At 35.1% G+C, this 21,938-nt stretch overlaps 3 long non-coding RNA genes across 3 annotated transcripts; 2 read left to right on the top strand and 1 right to left on the bottom strand.

Annotated features, from left to right (window-relative positions):
- The first annotated feature begins 133 nt into the window (after positions 1–133).
- On the top strand, positions 134–2,030 carry LOC125271639. Its single transcript, XR_007185677.1, has 4 exons — positions 134–186; positions 298–420; positions 535–596; positions 1,649–2,030. It is a non-coding gene; the product is annotated as an uncharacterized LOC125271639 (long non-coding RNA).
- An 11,568-nt stretch (positions 2,031–13,598) lies between these two features.
- LOC125271638 lies at positions 13,599–17,468 on the bottom strand. Its single transcript, XR_007185676.1, has 3 exons — positions 16,958–17,468; positions 16,731–16,827; positions 13,599–13,910 (listed from the first exon to the last, which is right to left on the bottom strand). It is a non-coding gene; the product is annotated as an uncharacterized LOC125271638 (long non-coding RNA).
- Positions 14,226–16,604, top strand: LOC125271641. The gene is made up of 2 exons (XR_007185679.1): positions 14,226–14,616; positions 15,650–16,604. It is a non-coding gene; the product is annotated as an uncharacterized LOC125271641 (long non-coding RNA).
- Positions 17,469–21,938: the final 4,470 nt, after the last annotated feature.

The following is a 21,938-nucleotide window of genomic DNA, read 5'->3' as shown; positions in this document are numbered from 1 at the left end:
CTCTCTCCTGGTACAAAGGAAACAGTTTATTGTCCAGCATCAGTGTGTCTGATCTCAGCATCAGTCTCTCTCTACCTCTGGAGGTGGAATATCAGGATAAAAACACCTACAGCTGTGTGCTGAACAATCCCATCAGCAACCAGACTCAACATCTGGACATCACTCACCTCTGTCACACATGTGCAGGTACAACAGCGCTGATATATGTGATTATTTACTGATCTGATCTCTGTCTTCTGCTGTAGATCAAACAGATTCACTTACATTAATAACTGTCTCTCTTTTCCTCTCCTTCAGCTCCTCCAGACTCAGTCTCTCTGATAGTGTTGATCTCTGCAGCTGCTGCTGCTGGTGGTTTTCTGTTGATTGTAGCTTCTGTCATTGGGATCTTCTGCATCTACAGGAAACACAAAAATTCAGGTCAGGAGATCAAAAAATGTATGCAAATGTCAAAATATTTATCTTTTATAAGCCACCAATTTTGATGTAAGATTGAAAACTTTGTTTTAACATGTATGATTATTGTTAATGCAGTTCAGACCCAGGGGAAAAACAAAACTGATTCAGCATTGTCCAAACCAACAACACGAAAATTGGTAATATCATTATTACTTATTATTTTGTCACATTACATCACTTTCGGTGCACGTCACTCACGAATTGAATGAACGAACTCGTGTCACATGGCTTCCGCGAATGAAGATAAAATTATTATTATTATTATTGCTATTATTATTATTGAATCGCCCAAAAATACCCATATGAAAAATAACAGTTTTACTATGAAAAAAAAACAAAAAAAAAACATGTTTTTGTAGTTATTCCAACCACAGATTAACCAGATTAACCAATATTTGGGTATTCGTGTGGATATGTTAAACAATTAATTAAAACAAACAAACAAACAAACAAAAAAATGGTATAAAAATGGTTAACTTTCTTGAGGATAAAATAATAATATTTTACTCACCCTTACAATCCTGAACGAGTTTCTTGCAGATTAACAGCCTCAGTCATCATTCACTATTATTGCATCATTTTTCATACAACAAAATTGAACTGTAACTGCAGTCCTCACTTTCTGCACAACACCTTTAGTGTTTGCCGGAAGAAAGCGGGTAACACTTTATTATTGCGGGTTATAAGCAAACGGTAGACTTCCGTTTTTGTCGTGAGAAACTGGTACCCGGTTTTATTTACCTCAGAGAACAGATTTCTAAACTCAGAAACATGTCTAGATAGAACATGTGCGCAGGAACAAGAGGGTTAGTAGACATTAGACCCGTTTATCTGGTGACGTTAGTGATGTTACTTATGACACTGAAACTTCAGAGCGTATATCGAGTATGCAGCACAACTTCTCAGAAAGCTCCGCGCCGAAGCGCGTGCTGTTTTCAGAGAAATGAAGCCTCGAGTCACGTGACTGCTTTACAGTATGTATGTATGTTTGAATCCAATCCACTACTCTACACTACTCTGACCTGCCACAAGATGGCACAATCTTTTGTCAAAAAATTAAAAAGTATGACCAGTCACAGAAATGATTTAATAAAATGTTTTGTTGTTGGTTTATTTTGGTATGTGTGTGTTATTAAACTGTTGCATCAGCAGGTTCCTGACTGACAGTATTTTGTATTTTTTCTTGCAGAAATCAAAGAAAGAGCCTGTGTATGAAAATGTCACCAAAATACGATGATCAAAACAGAATGAGCTGATACAGGCCCTGACTCACATCTTTTAGTTCATTTTTATTCTCTGATACTACTCAAGACCTACTCAAATTATACAGTGGAACATCCAGATTCATGTACTAATTTTAGCTCAACATGCATGGAAATTTTACATCATCGCTCTCTAGTGGCCAAAGCAGAAAATCACCTTTCTCTAAGAGTAGCACTACTTTTACACGATAGGGTGCGCTATGATGCTTCTGTTCTCACAGTCAATGTGGAGGGCCAAACATGCAAAAACAATAAATAAATAAATAATTGTAAAATAAATAAATAAATGTAAAATAAATAAATATACAAGGAAACGTGAAAAAATAAATAAATTAGTATTTATACTTTTATGTATAATTATATTTTTCCACATTTTTTTTTTTTTTTTTTTAAATTGTGCATTTATTTATTTCTACATTTATTTATTTCCAGATTGATTTATTATAGAGGGTATTCAGCAATGTCACTTTCCCGACGTCCCACTTTCTCAAGTTCCCTCAGCTGGACTGAGTGGCAGAAGAACCTGCTGCATGACAGGATTTAATAGGGGAAACTGTGAAAACACGAGTAAAACAAACGATTACACTAAAGGTTGGGCTTGAAAGTGTTCATTATTACATGACAAAGAAACCTAATCCATGGATATTGACATGCAGCCAGGAGTCGTGATTCCAGATATACAGTGGGTACGGAAAGTATTCAGACCCCCTTAAATTTTTCACTCTTTGTTATATTGCAGCCATTTGGTAAAATCATTTAAGTTCATTTTTTTCCCTCATTAATGTACACACAGCACCCCATATTGACAGAAAAACACAGAATTGTTGACATTTTTGCAGATTTATTAAAAAAGAAAAACTGAAATATCACATGGTCCTAAGTATTCAGACCCTTTGCTGTGACACTCATATATTTATCTCAGGTGCTGTCCATTTCTTCTGATCATCCTTGAGATGGTTCTACACCTTCATTTGAGTCCAGCTGTGTTTGATTATACTGATCCGGACTTGATTAGGAAAGCCACACACCTGTCTATATAAGACCTTACAGCTCACAGTGCATGTCAGAGCAAATGAGAATCATGAGGTCAAAGGAACTGCCTGAAGAGCTCAGAGACAGAATTGTGGCAAGGCACAGATCTGGCCAAGGTTACAAAAAAATTTCTGCTGCACTTAAGGTCCCTAAGAGCACAGTGGCCTCCATAATCCTTAAATGGAAGACGTTTGGGATGACCAGAACCCTTCCTAAAGCTGGCCGTCTGGCCAAACTGAGCTATCAGGGGAGAAGAGCCTCGGTGAGAGAGGTAAAGAAGAACCCAAAGATTACTCTGGATGAGCTCCAGAGATGCAGTCGGGAGATGGGAGAAAATTGTAGAAAGTCAACCATCACTGCAGCCCTCCACCAGTCGGGGCTTTATGGCAGAGTGGCCCGACGGAAGCCTCTCCTCAGTGCAAGACAAATGAAGGACAAGACACCATCTTGGAGTCCTTCAGGTGTTTTTTAGCAAATTCCATGCGGGCTTTCATGTGTCTTGCACTGAGGAGAGGCTTCCGTCGGGCCACTCTGCCATAAAGCCCCGACTGGTGATGGTTGACTTTCTACAACTTTCTCCCATCTCCCGACTGCATCTCTGGAGCTCATCCAGAGTAATCTTTGGGTTCTTCTTTACCTCTCTCACCAAGGCTCTTCTCCCCTGATAGCTCAGTTTGGCCAGACGGCCACCTTTAGGAAGGGTTCTGGTCATCCCAAACGTCTTCCATTTAAGGATTATGGAGGCCACTGTGCTCTTAGGAACCTTAAGTGCAGCAGAAATTTTTTTGTAACCTTGGCCAGATCTGTGCCTTGCCACAATTCTGTCTCTGAGCTCTTCAGGCAGTTCCTTTGACCTCATGATTCTCATTTGCTCTGACATGCACTGTGAGCTGTAAGGTCTTATATAGACAGGTGTGTGGCTTTCCTAATCAAGTCCGGATCAGTATAATCAAACACAGCTGGACTCAAATGAAGGTGTAGAACCATCTCAAGGATGATCAGAAGAAATGGACAACACCTGAGATAAATATATGAGTGTCACAGCAAAGGGTCTGAATATTTAGGACCATGTGATATTTCAGTTTTTCTTTTTTAATAAATCTGCAAAAATGTCAACAATTCTGTGTTTTTCTGTCAATATGGGGTGCTGTGTGTACATTAATGAGGAAAAAAAATGAACTTAAATTATTTTTGCAAATGGCTGCAATATAACAAAGAGTGAAAAATTTAAGGGGGTCTGAATACTTTCCGTACCCACTGTATATGTGCCTGCTTTCAACGCCGGGGAAATATATAAAGCAAATCTGCCTGTAAATATTTTATACAATATATAGGTAGGTTTAAATCAGAGTGATGACTTAATGTTATATATATCGTCCAGCACTAAAACTTGTATAGTTTTCGACATGTTTATTTAAAAACACCCAATTATGCAGAATATAAGATGGTAGAAATATTTAATTGATGAGTTAAAAAATATAACAATACAATATATATGGTATGATTTTACCACAAAATCCAACATTTTGACACAAAATGATAACTGCAAATCTGTTTCTCTGCCTGGAGTCCAGCTGTTCCTGTGAATTGCAGTGATCCATTTGCTTCTTTTTTTCTGTAGCTTTTGGCAGTCTGTAAAAAAAAAAAAAAAAAGGTATTAATTTTCACAGCATTCACGCTGAAAACCAATGGTGCCACTCTTTTTGCCACTCAGTGGGCGTGACCGCAGTCAAAACAGTCAATGATGACGTCACCTGCATGCTCTCTATAGACTACAGCCCAGAATACACTGCACGATTTTAGCAATCCTATAAGATCAATGCAAATCACACTGTGCAACATGGATCTATTAAACTTGGGTATGACATGCATAGACTGTACGGTGATGACACTTGTTGACTCGTATGCTACGATGCAAGTTTCTATAGAAGAATAAAACATCATCAGCATGCTCTAGTGGTTAGCAAAAAGACCATGTTGAATCACACTTTGGCAGTTGTAGTTTTTATGTGTGCTGAAAAAAAGGAAGCGGCGAAAGAAGAAGGGAAAAGATAAGCAATGTTAAGTTTTAGCACCATGTCGCTTTGATTTCATGTCGCATTTTCATTGGCTGGTCAGTAGACATAGGTCGTAGAGCAAACACACTGTGCGTTTATCAGGCTAAATTTCTGACACTGTCAGAAAATGATAGGCTGTCTTTTGTCGCAAGACTGGGAATATTACTGTCTTTGAACATTACTGTCATTAAGAGTCATGATCACAGAAATCGCCACGATTGTTTCACGATGGCAATCTTTTGTCTAGGACAGCCCAAAAATCGTGCAGTGTATCACGGGCTTAACTGTATAGTGTTACCATCTTTATTCCAGACATGGCCGGAAAAACATTGCCCAGTCAGGATTTCTAAAATGTCTTCCTTCAGCAAATCTGATAACAGATACTTTGACATAGAAACGCATGAAATGATCTGCTATTAATCACATTTCATGTAAATGTGCTGGATGGGGCTGACAAGAGCTTGAGTTTATTGTCGATGAGATTCGCACACCAGCTCAGTACATGGAGAGAGATCAGCGCACATTATACTTAAGTCTATGCAAGCATATTGATTAGGGATGGGCGATACCACTTATTTTGTTTTCGATATGATACTGATACTTTCAAGGCCAAAATCGCCAATACGATACCGATACGATACCTCTAATCTGAATTTAAGTTATTAAATTGAATTACTTTGAGTAAAATGGGTAATGGAACCCACTTAACATTATATTTGAAAGGTATTTTAACATTCAATACACCTTAATTGCAATTTATTAGATTATATTTTTGTTTACACATGGTTAAAATGTTTATTTGTAGTGGTAACCATGGAAATCTACAAATACTATAGGCTTAGCTGAACTATGGTCACTGTAGTAATGGTTCAGTTTCATAAGGGACTGCCAGTGACAGGCTGTTGCACACATAAAATGCAAACTTTGTATTCTGACAGTGTAGTTACAGAACAGAACATCAATATGAACTTTTAATGTTCAATTTAAATAAATGTAATTGCAAAAACTATGTAGGCTACTATTTCATGTTGTTTGTTGTGAAATAACATATTGTATATATTTATATATTTAAACATATTATGTTGTTCTGTCTGCTGTTAAGCATTGTTCAGGGCTGAGTTTCCCAAAAGCATCAATGGTTTCTTACAATGTTAAACGCATACAGCCGTTTGAATATAGTGTCGGCAGTGAGCGAACGCTCTCTGCGATTGATTGGTTCTGACTTGCAGCATTTGTGTGTTCAGATGAGCAGGAAAATACTTCTACTACGCAATTACTCACTAACATAGTTTATTTGTCCAATTCAATGCATATTGTAGGCTATGCATTAAATTTATTGTTAATTAAACAAAATCACTGGTAAAAAAAAAAACACCTTAGTGTCGATATTTTTATTTGAGTATCGATACTTTCGATACTCAACGTCAGTATCGATATATCGATACTTCATATCGATATGCCCATCCCTAATATTGATCAATGCGTTTGAAACGCGGCTGCTGAACTGATAACATCTACAATTACTTAAACATAGATTCACAGTTAAATTTTAGACATGTTGCACTAGTGATTTGGCATTATGATTATCTATCCCAGGTAACTTGGCCAGCAGTAGGTCACTAGACTGTTTAAGTGATGTGGTAACCTTTAAAACTTTTTTTTTTTAATAGATGATGCAAATTTAATAAGGTTTGAGGGTCAGTCAATGGCGTCACTAGCCACATTTCCATTGTCGGGCCAGTATCCCCGAAGCACTTAAAACACCCTTAACACACCTCCACAGAACGATGTCACATGACCTGACCATTTCACAAGCTGACTGAAAACTAGCTCACAAAATGAGCAAACGTTTGGGCTTTACTTAAAGATTTAAGATTTTTGACCAGTGATATTTGACCAGTGTTCTACAATAAAAAAAATGTTACAGTAATTTATTCATTTGTCAGGAGTGCACATCAATCATGCTAAATCTAACTGATATTTACCATTTGACATAAAAAGAGAACACACTTATTCGGTTGCACCTGCTTCCATTTATTTACAATCACAAGAATGCACAAAACTCCATAACTCCAAGTCTTTCAGGTTCAAAACCTTACACATTTAAAAAAAATATATATATTGATAAAATATCAAATGTTTACATCACATTTCTTAAAGGAGGACTTTCAAAAACACTGTTTGGAAGTTAGTCAGGCTGACACCAACAACAAACATCTAACCAATCAGCATTAGGGGTGTATCACGGTCGAGGTGAGAGAACGAGCAAGAGAGAGATTTGAAAATAAGAAAAAAAAGCTGCAGAACGAGAGATGAGACACAATAAAGCTTAAAAGAATATCACTGGAATGAAGGTTTATGGCTGGGCAAGCGCTTTAGGATCCACATTATATTAGAAAAGCTTTCCAGCACTGGAGAGGGCTAAGTGGGAAGACGCGGAGGCTTTGATCCCGCTACTCATGTGAGTACACTGGGTTTTGATTGTCTGGAGTTGCTGTGCTGTTGGCGATTATCAACAAACACTTTGTATTTTCTCTTGTGAACAGTACATCCATTTTTTTTGTGCTTCCTTGTCATTCATTCGTCAGGTGCGCTTTATTTTTTGTGAATCATTTTGTTGTGCATCAGCTGTGATAAACAGACATCCACTCACACTGTATGTATAACAGTGGCCAGATAGTGAGAATTTAGCATCTTTGTTATTGCACTCGCCTTGCATGCCAGCAGCGATCGGGCTGGGGTTCGAGATCAAGTCTCAGCAGATTGGTTAGGATTGAAGAGTGAGTTTTGGAGGCGGAGCAATGAAGAGAGGGGTTTGTTTGGGTTGATTTCAAATATCAACAGTGTCCAACAGCGTTGTTCAAACTTTAAAATTTCTATTAATTTTCCTCTAAATTGTGCGATGATTAAAATCCAAGGAGGTTTGAGTGATCTCTCTGTCTCTCTATACCTGTTATCCTATTCAGCCAGAGCAACAGAGGGAGCTCATGAGAGGAAAGAGAAGAGACAGTGGAAACTGTTCTGAATGGCTCTGTGTGAATGAAGCTGAATCTTCCATCCATCACAGAAACATGTGCACATCACTAGATTTAAATAAAAACCTCCTTTAGCTGATTTATAAGACTTTTTAATGAGTGAGGACCAGTCAGTGTCCGCACTAGTGGGTTGTGAAAACATTTCATAATATAAGTGAGGACATTTGGTCCTTACAAGTATAGTCAAAACAAGTACACACACACACACACCTTTGCATGCACAAAAAAAAAAAAAAAAAAAAAACACACTTCTGTTCATTTCTACTTATTTCTACTATTTGGTTTAATACAGTTTTTCTCAGTCGCTTTGGTGCATTTCTCACATCACTATTTACATTTTCACAACAGTTAGTTCAACCTCCACAACATTTAGTCATTTGTGCACATCATAGTAGCAGTTTCTCATTCCTTCGAACAAATTGCAAATGCTTTTGGACATGCATCAATTGCTTTCATACAACTCTCTGCTGTTTTATAACATTATCATTTGCTTATGTCATGTCAGTCAAAATTAACTATACTTGTGAATGCTGAATAGTCATTCCATATAAAACTAATAGTCCTCATTTCATTGCTTGAGTCATTACATACAAAAATGTTGAACTAGTTGTCAAAATCTGTCAAGCAAATTTTACACATTTTTTTAAAATCTTTTTTTCCTGAAAATGTCTCCTAAATTGAACATTTTCTCTCAAGTGAATCTCAACTTTCACTGATGAAAAGGGGAGTGTGAAGCATTAGTTGCAACCAATGATAAGCCACTTCTCAACAATCACTGTCAGAGGTGAATCCCATAAACCCCCACTTTACAAGCATATACGAACCATGACACAGAAATGGAAGGTCAGCCTCATGGAAGAGGGGTAAGGGTGTGAGGAAGAAGGAGAAGGGGACAAAACAGGGGAAGAGGAAGAAGAGGCCAATAGGCAGATCCCTGATGAAATCAGGGCTACAATTGTGGATCATGTTATCAGTCACGGCCTCACAATGGCTGAGGCTGGACGAAGGGTGCAGCCAAATGTTGGGAGAACCACTGTAAATTCAATTATTCAAAGATTTCGTTGGGAGAACAGGTGTGTATAAATGGACAGTAATTCAGCACTAAACAATCTGCACTGCACTACTGTCATCGTGTCATACATGAAGCTTGCAGTGGGACAAGAACTTGTCACTGTACATTTTACATTTAGACGTACAGCTTTACTGCATCACACATTTAGTGTATTGTAGTGTACAGTAGTGTTACAGTAAAGATTTGCCATATGTACTGCAATATTGTTTACAGTTGTGCACAGCTCTACCCAAAGGGAGTTTAGGTTTGTTGCAAATAAGGGTGTATTTTTTCTTTTGCACAATTCTGTGAACAAATTAGAATTGCAAAGAGCATATGCAGTAAAAATGTGAAACATACATATTCAGTGTCTTGTACTCAGTTACCTCACTAAATACAGTAATGTGTAACTTTACTGTATTTTTCAAATGGCTGTGCAAATAGTATATAGTGCTGTCTTGATCATTTTCAGGTAGTGTCACCAAGATCTGACTTTTTTGCATTGGAAAACATTGACAGAGTAAACTGTCATAATGAAAACATGACAAAGCCATTTGACTATCTTGTTCATAAACAATGGTGTCAGGACTTTTCATCTTGATGACACTGACACTTTCATTGACACGAATACTTGCTTTTGAGGAATGACCTATCCATTTTGAGCAAGTGACACGCTTTTGCAGGTTATCAACTAGGTTTTGCAGTTTGTACTAATTGTTTTTGAGAACTGCATTAACTGTTGTGCAAATGTAAATAGTGATGTGAGAAATGCACCAAAGCGACTGAGAAAAACTGTAATATTTTGTAAATACAATCAGTCTTAAGGATTTTTAGTGGCATTTTGTTGTTTAAATATATATTTTAACAATATATAGGGCCATAGAGTGTCAGCATTTTTTTCTAACCAGCAGATGGCAGATTTCTGCAAGCAAATCCTAGATCAATTTCCAGAAACAACTTGAATTTTGATCATCATTAATACAGTCATTTGTATTAATTTTTTAAAAATAGTTTTTACACAATTGCTCTGTAAATGTGTGGCATCCGAATTGACCCCAAAGAACCTGAGTGTATAGGGGAAATGAGGGTTAACTTTGTACTCTGGTTTTTCCAAATTTAGAATAAATAAGCAATATTAAAATCACTAGAGTTATGCTTCATTTCACCATGAAATGTAGTTCATACACAATACTCTTCAACAACCCCAATTCCAGAAAAGTTTGTAAAATGTAATAACATCAAGAATCTGTGATTTATTAATTCTCTTTAACCTCTATTCAACTGACAAAAGTGCAACAAAAAGATTTTCAACGTTTTCACTGACAAATTTAAATGTATTTTAGAAATGTATACAAATTTTGATTTTGATGGCTGCAACACACTCCAAAAAAGTTAAGACAGAGCTATGTTTACCACTGTGTCACATCACCTTTCCTTTTAATTACAGTTCTTAATTGTTCGGGAACTGAGGATACTAATTGTTGCAGTTTTTGCCCAATCTCTCCTGATACAAGACATCTGCTCAACAATCTGGGGTCATTGTTGTCTGATTGCCTGTACAATTTCAATAAGAGTCAGATCTGGACTGTAGGCAGGCAGTCAAGCACATCCCTTCGGTGTAGAGTGTCTAGAAACCACTCTGATGTTGCACGTGCAGAATGAGGCCTGGCTTTGTCTTGCTTCTTAGGAAAGATGTCATCTTGATGGCAGTATATGTCTCTGTACAATCCAGATATATGCCTCCATGTCAGTGGTACCTTCACACAAATGCAAGTCACCTATTAAATTTGCACTGATGCTCCCTCATACCATGACAGATGTTTGCTTTTGCACCTGTCACTGATGAAAGTCTGGATGGTTCCTTTCGTCTTTGGGACTGAGAACTCAATGTCAGTTTTTCCCAAAAACAAGTTGAAAAATGGAGTCATCTGACCACAGCACACATTTCCACTGTCTTTTAGACCATCTGAGATGAGCTCGGCAGCATCTCTGCATTGAATCGAACAGAGATTTGAGTTGCATTTCTTGATGCAGCGTCAGACTGTGTCAAGTGACAACGGTTTTCAAAGTACTCCAGAGTCCATGTGGCTGGATTTAACACAGTAGCATGATGGTTTCTAATGCAATGCCATCTGACAGCTATCAAATAAAAATTTGTTTATATTTATAGTTGGTAAGTGAAAACATTGAAAATCTTTTCATTGTACATTTGTCAGTTAAATAAAAGTTAAAGAGAATAAAAAAAAAAAAATCACAGATTTTTGATTTTATTGCATTTTACAAAATGTCCCAACTTTTCTGGAATTGGGCTTGTACTTTTATCCATTTGAAACAGTCAGGTAACAACACTCTCAGAAGAAAAGCTGTCACTGGTGCGGTACCCTTTTGAAAGGCACTAAAGGAGATACTAATATGAGCCCCTAACCTTTTGATAAAAATTATGAATGTGCAATTAATAACAGTTAAAGTCTTTAATAAGGGCCAGATGAACTATAATCTTATATCATGTGCACATGCAGCGCTTGAACTAGGAGTGTCAAACTCTGTCATCAGAGGATTCACTCGACACTTCAACAGTTCTGCTGTTAATCACACACTGAACCACTGAGAAAATGTGTCACAGGTTGGTTTTGTTCTGTCTGTGCTGCTGGAGTCTGACTGGTGAGTTATAAAAACATTTGTATGGCTTGTTTTAAATTTCAGACTAATAAAGCTGCTGCTACTGTTCAAATTAGATTATCTTCATCTGCTGTTATGTACCAAATCAATTATGAATAAAATACAAGATCTACTAACTTTGAATTCAGGTCTCCGTTAGGGTTAGGAAGTTTACACTGGAATTTCTAGGTCTGGATAAAATGTCATGAAAATAATGGAAATCTCTGCAGAAAGTGTGAACTTTCTGTTGAGCTGTTTGTAAATATCATGACATTTCCATTCCGTTTTTCCATATTTTTGTGTGTGTGTGTGTGTGTGTGTGTGTGAGAGAGTATATTTAAAAATACTTCTGCAGTGATCATAAACATCTACAAATGTCATGGAAATTCACTGATCAAAATGTGCAGGAACCTTATAGTTCATATGAGACTATCCAGTGATCTAATGATTTAAATCGCTCAATTATATATATAAAAAAATGTATTTAAAACATCCAGTGCAATGAAAACTGTATTTTTAATCTTCAATAATTATGTATTTATTGTCAATAAATTATGAAACTTTGAACACGGATTGTCCTCTAACAAATTAAAGATTAAATATTAAGGATGCGTTCTACTAAAGCCAAAACAATCTGTCCATTATCTTTCCTATTATCACTGTGAAGCTGCTTTGAAACGATCTGTATTGTGAAAAGCACTATATAAATGAAGATGACTTGACTTAATAAGAATTAAGCTAGATGAAATCAAGTTTTATTTAATAATTCTGAAATAAGCAGACTTACATTTAAACCATAATTTTGAACCTAGTCTTACTTATTTAAAACAGATCAACTTTAACCCTGTTACTTTATATTAAATTTAATTAAAAGTTGTTGCTGTTTTAGGAAACCTGTTTGCTTTGAGTTCACATCTGGGCTTAATGCATTTATGTGTTTAATCCATTAAAATATTTAGTGTGAATATCAGTGTATTACTGTGTGTTGGGTTTAAAGTTGACATTTGTGAAATGGATTATAATAATTATTGTGGTAGAAAACACTGCGGCATTAAGCTGCGATGAAGGGGGCCTGAAGGTTGTGACATTTTGTTATATGTGGTTATCTGTCTTTTTCATAAATTATGCTGCCATATTACTCCATTCATTGCTACCTTAAATATATTTCCAAGCAATTTGTAAGTGCTGCGAAAATGTTTTCTGCTTAATTCTAACAGTTTCTCTTTACAGTAGCAATTTATAAAGTCCATTGATATTTTACATTTTGTTTTGTGTTTTTGCTGCGGTTCTCAACTTTACAGGTAAATGAAGCTGATTTCAGGCTTTGTAAACCATCAGAGGCTTTAATCAGTGTTTAATCAGTAAAATCTGTTTGTTCTCCAGGTGTGTTTGGTGATTCAGTGTCAGTGATGGAGGGAGATTCTGTCACTTTATACACTGATCTTACTGAAATACGTGAACAAGATGACATAACGTGGACATTTGGAGTTGGAAACTCTACCATAGCAAAAATAAAGAAAAAGAAGCAAACCTTCAACACATATGATGGTCCTGATGGGAGATTCAGAGACAGACTGAAGCTGGACGATCAAACTGGATCTCTGACCATCACAAACATCACAACTGAACATGCTGGAGTTTATCAACTAGATAAAAGTGGAGTGAAACTGGCATCAAAAACATTCAGTGTTTCTGTCTATGGTGAGTAGAGTTCATTTTCTACAAACATTTATATATTCTATTTACAAATTCGGATGTTTAATCATTTTAGAGTTTGAGATGAGAGTCGACACACATTGCATAGATTCACTACACCAAATACAAGCAGATTATCGTGTTCATACTATTTATTCTCCCATGTGTTCCAGCTTGGCTGCCTGTTCCCATGGTTATCAGAGACTGTTCTTCATCATCATCACCACCATCTTCATCATCAAATTGTTCATTGGTGTGTTCAGCTGTGAATGTGAGTCATGTGACTCTCTCCTGGTACAAAGGAAACAGTTTATTGTCCAGCATCAGTGTGTCTGATCTCAGCATCAGTCTCTCTCTACCTCTGGAGGTGGAATATCAGGATAAAAACACCTACAGCTGTGTGCTGAACAATCCCATCAGCAACCAGACTCAACATCTGGACATCACTCACCTCTGTCACACATGTGCAGGTACGACAGAGCTGATATATGTGATTATTTACTGATCTGATCTCTGTCTTCTGTTGTAGATCAGACTGATTCAATCACTTACATTAATGACTATCTCTCTTTTATGCTCTTCCAGTCTCTCTGATAGCTCTGATCTCTGCTGCTGCTGCTGGATTTCTGTTGATTGTTGCTGCCGTCGGGATATTTTGCATCTGCAGGAAATGTAGAAAAATTGATAAAGAAGGCAAGTGTTCTCTTATCCTTTTAAACAAGTAATAAAAGAAATAAATCTTTTTTTAAAAAATGCTGATAGCCCTGCTTTATCATTTAATTAAAATTATTCTCATAACACTCGCATTATAATGCCTATTTGCATATAATGACACTGAACGTTGCTGTTTACTCAACTCACACACAAAAAAATCTGACTGCATTTCTCAAACTGCATCAATGCTGAAAATGCAAAAACATAAATGTTTATTTTTAATTTGGAAATAAAAAAGATTTCTCAGTTTTATGAACATAATCTTACATGCAGCTGCTGCTCAAATCAAGATCTATATAAATGATGACTTTTGTTAAACCTGAATGCTCATTAAATAAAAAGAATGTTAAATACTTTTTTAAACATCCCATTTCAATTCAATTTATGTGTAAATATGTGTGATTTCTGTGTCTCTCTAAATGTAATGCTAAACACTCTTTTAGGAACTTTTTGTGCATGTAAAAAGTAACAGGCCTAATGGCAAATTAAATTTGTTGTACTTTGGTGTTAAATTTGAAAGCTCTAATAGTAACACGCAATTAAGACTGAGTTTGTGGTTTAATGCATCTATTGCTGTTGAAACAGTTGAGATTTGTGAAGTCGAGATCACTTACACCGAGACGACATTCTACAAGAGAAACACACAGAAAACAGTAAGAAAATTTACTGTTAATTTCAGCAGAGAGTCATATGTAGATCAGTGTGGACTTCTGATTTTGTTTATAATATTTAAGTCCATTTCCAGCACTTAAGAAAAAAAATATGCTCTGGTAAATCATAATTATAACAAAAAGTCAAAATTATGACATGCTAAACTGAAATTATAAGGATAAAAACTTATAATTTTAACTTAAAAAGTTGAAAATATTGCATACAAAGTTTAAAAAATTGTATTAAAAAATTCTAATTATAACTTAAAATGTTAAAATTAAGACATTAATTTTGACTTGCGTATATCATAATCTGATTTAAGTACAGTATGTCATAATTTGGAATTTTTAATAACATAATCTGGACTTTGTATGTCATTTTTTTATGATTTACCATGATTAGCTTTTTCTTATGTGGTGGTCAGGCCTGTCATGATAACTACTTTTGTTGGCCGATATACTGTCCCAGAGAAAATTGCGATAAATGATATTATTGTGATTTTAAGACTGTTTTTATGCCATTGACTTATATATTATGATATATAATGTTAATATAACAGCATAATAATGCATGCACAAGATGCTGCAAAAGATGGTCAAACATCCGTCTAATGCACGTTTACATTGAAAACAATGGAAAAAAAACCCCACCACAAATGGAATGTAAAAAAATGCATTCTCTCCCTTGTGAAATCCGCTTAACTCTAGCTGTGAGAGAGCACCATTTTGTGTTGTTGTTGTTACATTTAAATATGAACCAGTGAATTGCTGCTTTGAGTCTATTTGGATTTATTCTTTCATACTGGAGTTATCAGGAAAATGGTGATGCCTCAAACGATGCCTTCTTTTCACCTGTCGATGTCCGATCTTTCCTTATATTGTGTGATAAGTCAATATATCAATTATTGCAACTGATAGTAATGTGCTTTCATAGTAAAATGATCTATCGCATAAATCTCACACACAACCACACCATGTGTTTATAAAAGAATTGTTACTTTATCATTATTATATCTTGTGTTATGCATTTTCACAGAAAGTTGAAGAGGAGAGTCATGTGGAATATGCACCAATCGCACTCAGAAGATGACCAAACTTCAAGGTTTTTCTAAATACAAAACCCTTATTTAATCATTTTCATTGGGAACCTCCTGCAACGACCTCCGACTCTGAGTCTATGGTTGAGATTTGGGATTGTGAGAATCACCATGTTACATCAGGAGATAGATAAGACATACAGCAGGGATCAGATTATGTAAATCATGTGGTCCATTAGAGCATTTTCATGTTTGCAGAACATAGTTGCAAACTAATCATCAAAAGGTGACAAAGTGAACCGTGCCGCGGCTCATTTATGTATATCTGTACACAACTGTGGTTTGATCCGTTGGGTAGATAAACAGCTTGTGCATGAGAATGAGTCTGCTGCTGGATGTTTGCATTTGATGTCAGAAGGTGTCAATAAAGCAAGCGTGTGTCTGAGGCGTCAATAACCCGTCTGTTCGAGTGTGTGACTGAGGTGTCAACAGTGCGTCAGTGCGAGTGTGTCTGAGGTGTCAGTCTGTGTGGACAGAGAGTCGTTGCAAGGATTTTTTGCATTTTACTCACATGAAACTGTTGATTTCTGCTCTACAGTGAAGCCATTTTACTACATAATACTGAACTCATTAGTTTGATGTTTGACAAAAAGGTCTCTCAAGTCAAACAGTGATATTACTGCAAAAAAAAAAAAAAAAAGGAAAATATATATGGCATGCTGATCTTATGAAGTGATCCAGCAGTGCTACACTCTCAGGCACACCATTGTACCTTATTTACTTATTAGTACCTAAATGGTTGAGAAAGTCCCTTCAGTGACATCCTGAGAGTGTAGTTTCAGTAGATATTTCTAAGCAGAACTATTCTTGATGCCTGTTTTTTTCTTTGTAATAAAGGTTATATCATGCACTGGCACACTGGGTTATTTTAAGAATAAATGCAATTATTTACAATTCATGATCTGTGTTTGATGGTTGTCAATAAGTTATTTTGTTTTATAATAACTCCTGTCCATATAGGTAAAACAATGGTTGAAATTTAGTGTAAGATCAATAACATAATCAGACAGAAAATCTCACCTTAAGTTTCCACTGATAATGGTAAAGATCAGACACAAATACATGAGGACTGCTCAAGATATCCGTTCCTGCTCCATCTCCAGCTCTGTAAAGCCACCTGAGGATCAGGGAACAAAACACGAGTAACGGGGTCAAAGAGTGTTATCCAACAAACTTCTTTTTGTTTTTTAAGAAGAAAATCATTATCAAATAAGTGGTTAATGAAGTGTTTAGGTAGATTTTAGTACCTATGCTAGTGTGCTCAGAGTGGGTGTTTACTGGTCAGAAGAGCCACATCTCTGACATCTGTGATGATAATGTCTCGAGTCCCTCCTTCAGTGTGGGTCTGAGGGACTTTTCACGAAGAAAGTCTGTAATAACAGCATGAGGAATCATTCATGTCTGAAACACAGGACTCAAACCTTATTGGTAAAGTTTACAAGCTGAAGTTCAACAGCTTAAACAGCTCGTGCTCTAGTTTATGAAAAAAGTCTTTCAATCAAATAAAGAGCATCAAATGAGTCGAGTTTCCTCAAGCTACATGATAATAAAACATTAATACACGTGTGCAGTGACAGTAAATGACCCTCTGTTGTTTATAATACACCCGCAACACGAATACTAGCACTAGCAAGCGATATATTTGCGTGAGTTGATCTGTTTCCTTTTATGTAAATTACATCCCGCATCAAATGTATGTCTCCACCTAATGCTTCTGTACTGTACACCTAAAAACAGGACTACATGTAGGCTATAGGAACTCACAGAAAATAAACACCCTCAAAAGTGAAACTAATACAGCGTTTGGCCACTAGAGGACAGGAGTCATATTTCCGCTTCTTCTTTTTCTAGGGTTTATCGGCGGTTGGCAAACAACGAACTGGTGCATTACTAATATAATGTAAATGACATAAAAAAACAAATGCCAAATAAATATTATAAAATATATAATGAATGTAGTTGTTCACTGGTGTTACCTTTAACAAAAATCTCTTATTTTGAAAGAAAAAAATCACAACGATGACATCACTTGACTTCCTTCTTCCTGTTTCCTGAAGATCAATGAAGAAAGGCCAATGGAAAGTCCTCTATCTCTTTTCAGTTATCAGAAATTTTAATTATAAAATAATAATTTCATATGAAGCTTTTAGTTGAAGTCACTGGTGTGTCACTGGTTATTGTTAGGGAATTATAAAAAACTAGAATACAAATGGATTTAACTGCTTGATTTAGTGAATATATCATGATTGACAACATGTGGATTGATACCTTGCAGCAGCCATTTCATAAAATGCATTTTTCATGAAAATTGTCTCTGCTGTCACACGTTTATAGATAAACTTTATTCAAAGCTATGCATTAAGTTTTTTTTTTTTTTTTTTTTTGCATAAAATAGCACTATTTTCTTTCTCATTGTCAATCCTCCTTTTGGGCAGATATGGCTAAATTGAGTGCAGCTGAGAAGCAGCGACTTTACAGACAGCATATTTTACAGACATTTTTTAAATGTTGTTTATAATCTTTTTCTGACTGCTTTCACTAATGTCAATGATAAGCCTTTGATTGTATACCAAATGTACAAATTTAGTCTACTTAATTATAGTTGAAGAATAAGGATATTCGGTCCTATGTATGTCACTGGTGATTCATTTTGTCACTGGTGTTACTGTTTTTTGTCTGTCACATTAAATAAAATGTGTCATATGCCATGATAATAATTTTACATTCATTGAATTCTGCTACACTCAAGAATTAAGATGTAAAGGATTGCATCATTACTTGCTTTATAACCGTTTTTCAAATATTTTCATTGTTATAGCAAATACATGGTTGTGCAAATGAATTAACATAATTAAATCACACTTTTAACTAACCTGATTAAAATAAAAAAAATATACATAATACCTTATTTTTGCATTATCATTATTATTCTGTAACTCTGACTGCATGTGCTGAAAAAAATTGAGAAATAATATTTCATAAAAAATGTTTACAAATGCCAGAGAAGTAAGGTAACACCAGTGACAAAAAATGGGTACATGCAGTCTTTAAATAAATGCTCAAAAAAAAAAAAAAAAAATCATTAAGCTGTGATTTATGTGTATTCATAAAGTCAAAGTGTAATATAATAATGTGGTCTAAGTTTAAATGTAAAAAAAAAAAAAAAATACAGTTTAAGACATTTTGTCATACCAAAAGTGGACGTTTCTGTAGAATGACCCTATTGCAGTCTGTGTTGATTTAGCCTATCCTTAATAAAAGATCATGTATGTCACTCTTTCATGTGTACATGCATCACTTAACTGGATCAATATGTATTATACTGGACATTTATGAAAAAAGGTAGGAGACCACAATGTTTTTGGATTTTTTTTTTTTTTTTTTTTTTGCTGTCATCACTTGAAAAATAACAATGATTAATACATTGTGTTACAGTCAAAGTTCAGTGTAAATATGAGCCTTTGTAAATGCTAAAATCAGTACAGACAATAAAATATGACAGCAGACAATATTCACCTAATTTGTACATTTTTTTTTCACCAATCAAGTCACTTACCAGCCTGCAAAATGTTCTGGTACTTAATCTTGACTTGCTGCCAGGCTCTTTTTTGGCCAGACATGTTTGTTCTTTAATAAGAAGGGTAGATAAGAGAAATCAAATAGATGATGAAAAAAAAAAAAAAAATAGATCAAATTTACAAATTATAGATTAGATAAAATCAATTAAGATTTAAAATTGGTAAAAAAAAGTTTATTTTAAAATAAAAATAGTAGATAGATGAGATATATTAAATAGACAGATAAAACAAACTAAAAATAGATGTGCATAGTGGATAAGTGTTTTCAATTGAATCTTCATGATTAAATTTCCTGAGCATGAATGTCCACTGGTCACATTTAAGGCAAAGTGTACAACTTTAATTTGTGGAAATGACAAGTAGCTTGTTGAATTGTAATTATGATGGTTTCAGTGGAGCACTGGTTATTTGGAGCATGTTCTTGCAGGCCTACCTATAATTGTTGTTCAGGTTTTGTTTTGTTTTTTAGAAAAACAGAAAAGGTACTGGTAATTTTCTGCCAGGACATTACCTGTTAAGTTGAATCCCTGTGTAACCCTAAAACACAAAATGCAATGTGTAATTTAAAACACAGGTAAAACACCTGTGAAAAATTAATATGGATAATTCCTTCATATTGTGCCCTATTTTTACAAAATTTTCTTAGAGTATGGCACACGACTAACCAATACACTGCTTAAAACTAGAATTGCTCAAAATCTGTAGTTTTACTAGTTAATAAGAAAATACATAAAATGTGATTGTTCAAAAATGTGTAACTGTTCAAAAATTCAATGTTGAATTTAAAAATACAAATATCTGATCATAAAGATCTTTATATACTTTTACAAGTGAAATATATATTTTTATGAACAAATCTAATTGAACATATTACAAAATCCCATTACTCACAGGTTTTATCCATTTTTGCCTCATTGATTCTGTGATCGATCCTGTGGTCTGTTTAAGAATGCTGTGAATGTGCACTTATCCCAACTATCTAAACCTGGCTTGACAAAGCTGCACATTACTCATCCTGGCTCAGCAAACATGCAATGGACTAAGCTAGGATGCGCTGATTAAACTAGGTCAAGCTGTGCTTTTTCTGTTATCCTGGCTTTATAGACGTAATAGTTTTTATCCTGTACAAACTGTATATTCTATCCCCCTACACTACCCCTAAACACAGTTACGGTTGCCTATTTATTATTGTTATTATTATTAAATCTTTTTTTTTTTTTTTTGCAAGAACAGCAACCCACCCATGTTGTGCCCTTGTTATAAATTGTCTGATATTTCATTAATACATCAAACTAAACTGTGCACTACAAACAGTATGATTATTCTGCATTAGTGCGCCATCTAGTGTCGTTACTCAACATTCAAAGAATCCAGTTTCCAAGATTTTCACATGAACATACACATATCTTTCAAGATATTTTAGCTTGTTTCAGAAAGAAAATGATGTGTATAAAAGCTGATGCAAAGTTACAGGTGAAAAACAGATGTGTTATTGCATACGCAACATAACTGTTTTTTTAATGCTGTGTAACAACTGAATCAAAAAGGTACAGACTGATTCAATAAAACTTTCAGAAAACATGACTCGCTCCAGACAGACTCTTTGAATATTGCCAAGAGGATTTCAAACCAGTTTCAGAGAGAATCCCCCCAACAAGAGTACAACAGTTTCTGAAAAAGGTGAGATGATCCATTACATAATTTTTCTGTAATATGATTGGTTCTCCATGTGTGTAATTCAGCAAACACTCTGTTACTAAGGAAAATCAAATCTGGATTTCTTGATTACTTCAGCTTTTAACTCAAATCATGAGGTTTATATATTTATATGTTTTCAGATTGCCATCTAGTTTTGTTTCCACTTAATCAATACACTAACTTTGGCCCAAGTGTCACATAAATACACAATTTCTGAAGTTCCTTGTTTCAGAAAAGAAAATAAAGTTGTGAGTTTTACTTTAAGACCCTTGAAGAAAATGAGCACCAGATGGAAGAAAAACCCTGAAATTGGAACAAAGAAACAAGAATGCTGCTAAAAGAAAGAACAGTCTGGAGCTGAAGGCTTGAGCTGAGCAGAGTACTTTAATAAAGGCAATCATCTTCATCAAACAGTGATAATATTATACAAGACAAACATATCAGAAAAATACAAAATTTAAAATACACTTGACAATCACAGCTGAACAGAACTGAAAGAGACGTGAGATGGAAGACAAGTGACACAACAGTCTTCATCTCCTCACATACCAACAAATAACATGATCAGAACTAATCAGCACATCATAAAATGTCACAGATGTTTTGTTCGATGAAGATGAATATCTTCCAAATGTATGAAGACTTAAAACAGTCTCACTATTATAGTAAATACACTCTTAAAAATGCTGGGTTAAATTTGGGTCAAATATTGACAATAGTTGAATTTAACCTAATTAATTTAACTGTTGAAACAACCCAGTATACTCATTTAGAAATACTGCTGTAACATTCCTCCAGACAAACAATACATTAACTATTTCTCATGTTTAATGCCAAAGTTGTGCATCCTTAAAATCTTCTGCACTTTTTTTGACCATTCTGCCATTTCACCATCATTTAAAAACTCTATTTTACACTATATACACAAAAATAATAATAATAATAATAATAA

Source organism: Megalobrama amblycephala, linkage group LG7, assembly GCF_018812025.1.
Source record: "Megalobrama amblycephala isolate DHTTF-2021 linkage group LG7, ASM1881202v1, whole genome shotgun sequence".
Taxonomy (NCBI): Eukaryota; Metazoa; Chordata; class Actinopteri; order Cypriniformes; family Xenocyprididae; genus Megalobrama; species Megalobrama amblycephala.
The sequence above is the reverse complement of the archived record's forward strand: the minus strand, read 5'-3'. Positions and strand labels throughout refer to the sequence as shown.